Below are 4,720 nucleotides of genomic sequence, written 5' to 3'. Positions count from 1 at the left end.
CGAAATCCCTGTGGATTTCTCTTATTTTTCACAGTATAATTTAAAATACATTTTTCCTTTAACTTGATTTGCTATACACATTATTTTCCTGTCTAAAATTCATATTCCATTAAAGAGCTGTGATTGTATAGGACAAATTACACTGATACTCTTATTTCAACCCAAAACAATGTTCTCCTGGCATGTTTCACCTGAAAATCCAAGGAAATATTATATATAATTCAAATATCTTTTGATTAAATGTAACAATCTTATCTAAGAGTTGGTAAAAACATAAGTACATAATAAGAACACAGAAGATTTATAACTGATTTACTAAATTAAATATGTTTGTATCTTGAGTAATCTGTGTTTTTTAAAAAACATGTAGCTTTTATCCAAACTGATGCTTGCATGTAGTGCAGGTGTGAAAATACACTCTTATATATACCAGTACTGCTCTCTCTCCACCCCTCAGTGTTCCAAGCTCTCTATTTTCAGGCTGTATCACCACTCTCCATACCTATGAACAGTTGAACTTGAGTGACTTTTCCTAACAAGGAGTTTTGAGTGGAAATAATGTGTTTCTTTTGGTTGAATATTTGTTTGCCTCTGTAAGACATTCCAAAGATCCCATCTGCATTTAGTACTGTGACCAGTAGCATTTAGGATAATATCTAATTTGTCATCCTAGATCCTTGAATGATTATAGTTAGCAGATCCTTCAGCCCACCTACAATGGACCTGTAACATAAAGTGGGGAACATACATTTCTAGTTTTAAGTAGCTAAAATTTAGGACTGTGTGTTACTGTAGAATAATTCACTAATTTTAATTAATACAGAGGCAAAACAAAAAAAATTAGGTAAAAAACATCTCTGAAAAATACAGATCCCAATAAGCTGATAAGGAAGGAAAATAGGTCTTTTAGAGGAGTGCTAAAAGCAGGATTTAGGAAAGATATTTCCAGTACTCACTTAAAAAAGAAAGAAGTTATAACTACACAACTTTTATATGAAAAGATTAAAGAAACATGTAGTTGATGGCTAAGACTAATCCATTGTCCAAATGAGTTTTGACAGAGATTGCAAAAGAAAGTTCTTGTTGGCTGTGAGTCCTCTTAAAGGAATAGCCAAAAGATTGTTAATCTCAATATGAAAAGGCCACTCCCTCTAAGAAGGTCAGGTGACTGATCTGATTCCAAGAAGTGCATAAATATTATTGAACCATTACACAGATTTTTTAAAAAGTATTACTTGAAAAAAATTTATAGTTTACATAACTGAAATGCTTTACCTGGACAATTGTTGATCAATTCAACAAACTAACTTTATATTTTCAATGTATTCTACTAATTTCTGAAACTTGCTTCTTGTCTTACCATTTTTGACATATATGTCTACAAGATTTTATAAATATATACTACCTTTTTTTCTAGTTTTTTTTCTCATCTTCTGTACTTGAGAGTATGTTTTCTTCTGGTAACAACTGAATTATTTTTATGGGTCCTTGGGATTTATTATAAGAAGCTATTAATTTTATGTCATTTAGCATAGTAAACCAAGCATTTGGGGGGGGTGAACATTTTCAAATTTTGTATTAGAAAAGTGTAAGCCAGTGTATTCATCACTTTTTATGTTTTAAGTGTTTTCCAAAAATGGACTAATTTGAAAAATCATACTAGACTCACATAGAAATATAAACATAATGTTAAAGTATTAACTTTTATTAACAAACATATTTCAAAATTTGTTTCATAGTTAAAGATATATTAATAATAAGTGAATACATTATTTGGGTTATACCATTTCCATTACAAAAGGATGATGGGCTTTATAATTTAAAATCAACCTCTTTCTTCTTAATCACATACTACTCTCCATATGTAAAAGACCATTAGGTAAATACCACTCAGGGCCCAGTAGAGACATAAGGCTCCAAGCCACTGAGTCATTTTGTATTGGCTGAAAGAAAAATTAAGATTTGAGTAGTTTGACATATATGTGGCTGCAGTAAGAAGGAAAACTCCATCAAAGCTACCGAAACTTCTGCTTCTAGAAGATCAGTCTTAAATGGCATGAAATATATTCTCTATTGTACAAAAACCCTAGTTAAAACACCAGCATATCTACTTAGCATGAATCTGTTTTTTTTTTTCCTAAACATACATTTGCATTGTAGTTAGTATGATAAAGTTAATATGGATATAATATTTCAAAGTATGTGAATCATTTTTTCATTTCTTTCAAATTGTATTATGATCATAGTTAATAATATATTCAAGATATGAAAAAATATACATATGTGTAATCTCAAAACTTAAATAAACTCGATTCTATTATTCTTTAGTCTAGAAGTTTTACCTGATTACATGTGTCAAGATATGAGACTGAAAGGGAAAGTATACATGGTATTTTTCTGTACTGTCAATGCCATAAATCAAGACAAAAATCTATGCAAGATGGAGAGTTTGACCCATTTAAATAATAAGATAAAATAACAATGTGAAAGTTTCCAAGAAAATAAGACTAGAACTTTAAAAGAATGTATGGAGGATCAACTTTGGGAATGGTGGAATGAGAACTTCAGTTATAGCTCTCCTGTAAAAATAATAAGTACGAATTGTTAGTTACGAAATAGTCATAGAGGTGTAAAGCACAGCATAGGGAATATATTCAATAATGCTATAATAACGATGCATAATGCCAGGTTGGTATTAGACTAATTGGGGGGGTCACTTCATAAATTATACCATGTCTAACCACTATGCTGTACATCTGAAACTAATATAAAATAATATTGAATGTCAATTATAATTTAAAAATTTAAGTAAATTTTAAAAAAGAAAGCCAAATAGAGAACCTCAAAAAAATACTGGCAGAAACCTAAAATTATTGCAGAATTCTAGAAATTGGCCAATGCCACAGAACAAACTAAGAATTGTCTATCAAAGAGAAACCACTGAACCTCAGTAAGAGAGATCTGTGATGTTTTAATCCTCTCTGCCCTAGCATTAAGGCATAATAATCATAAAAAACTGTCCCAGTCAACAGAAAGGACTGAACCATCTTGTAATTCTATTAAATGCACTATCTTTAGAAGCACAGTCAATATCTTGTGCAAATCTGCAGCTCCCTGGAAAATATATATTCTGGAGTGTTATGGCTATTTGATTTAACTCAGAGTTCAGCAAAGGAAGTGGGTAAGAAAAGTCCTATGCCCAGGAAATTACCAAAACAATAAAAATTTGCTGGCAATATCACTGGTGTCTAAGGCTCTGATTTCAAGCAATCAAACAAGATCTTTGCCAGGAATTTAAAAGGAAATACTGGTGAACTAGATTACTATTCAGAACTCAGAAAAACTATCAGATATTCCTAGGGATCTAAAAGGTTGTGCACATGTGCAAAGCTATACACATACCCAGGACAGACCTGGGGAAATAGAAGTCCTCACACATCTCTGGCAGATGTTGAGGATCTATGAAAACAGAAAGTAAAAGTTAAAGTTGTATTATAAACTGCCTGAAGTTTGAAGTAATGACTTCTCACACAAATCCACTTTTGGAGAGTGAAAGACATAAAAGTAAGGTATTTTAAAAAATCAGACCAATAGCAGACTAAATTATACCAAACTTGTTCTGACTCTAGGAAGTTAGGCTTAAAATTAAAACAAGAACTTAAAAATATTCTAGTAGTGTTCAGTGGCTGCACACTGCAGAGAATAGAGAATCCACGGAATTGGTCCAGGAAAGTTTCTAAATAAGCAGCAACAATAGAACAACAACAACAAAATAAGAACATAAAATAGCATGAACAACACATTTGGTGAGGAAGGATCTGATTTTAAAGTTGTTACGATATTTTATTTCAAGTATCTAGTTTTCAGCATAAAATGCCAAGACATACAAAGAAATAGAAAAGTATGTCAAATATAAAATAAATAAAACTTGCCAATGAGAACTTTCTATGAGAAGGCCCAGATTTCAGAGGTAATAGTTTAGGTTTTTAAATTACGTGTTTTAAATATAAATGTGTTCACAGAACTAAAAGATATTATATTTTTAAAAAGTTAAAAAAAGTGCAATATTTTTTTCATCAAATAGAGAATATCAATGAAGTGATAGAATTTATAAAATGGAACCAAAAATAAATTTGTATTTAAAAAGTACAACTGAAATGTGAAATAGAAATGCTCAATAATATATTTAAACTGCCAAAAGAAAGAATCATTGAATTTCAAAATATGTCAACAGAACTTAACCAGTCTGAGGATCAGAAAAAAGTAAGGAAACCCAAACAGAGACTTCATAGGCTTGTATTACACTATCAAGCATACTAACACACATAACAATTCCAGAAAGAGAAAATAAAAAAGAGTAGAAAGAATATTTCAAGAAATAATGGCCAAAACCTTTCCAAATTTGAGGAACAACATAAAGCAGCATGACTTCTAAGTAGGATAAACTCAAGAGATTCATACCTAGATATATTCAAATTGACAAAATATAAAGACAAACAAAAAATCAGGAAAGCAGAAAGAGAAGAATCCCTCATTTCTTATAAGAAACTCTTGGTAAGATTAACAACTAACTTCTCATTAGAAACCACGGAGGCCAGAAGACCATGGGATAACATCTTCCATGTGTTGAAATAAAAAAACTGTCAACCAAAAATTCTATATGCAGCAAAATAATCCCTCAAAAATAAAAAGAGGATAAAGATACTTCCAGATTAACAAA

This window comes from Pteropus vampyrus, unplaced genomic scaffold (assembly GCF_000151845.1).
Source record: "Pteropus vampyrus isolate Shadow unplaced genomic scaffold, Pvam_2.0 Scaffold186, whole genome shotgun sequence".
Taxonomy (NCBI): domain Eukaryota; kingdom Metazoa; phylum Chordata; class Mammalia; order Chiroptera; family Pteropodidae; genus Pteropus; species Pteropus vampyrus.
The sequence above is the reverse complement of the archived record's forward strand: the minus strand, read 5'-3'. Positions refer to the sequence as shown.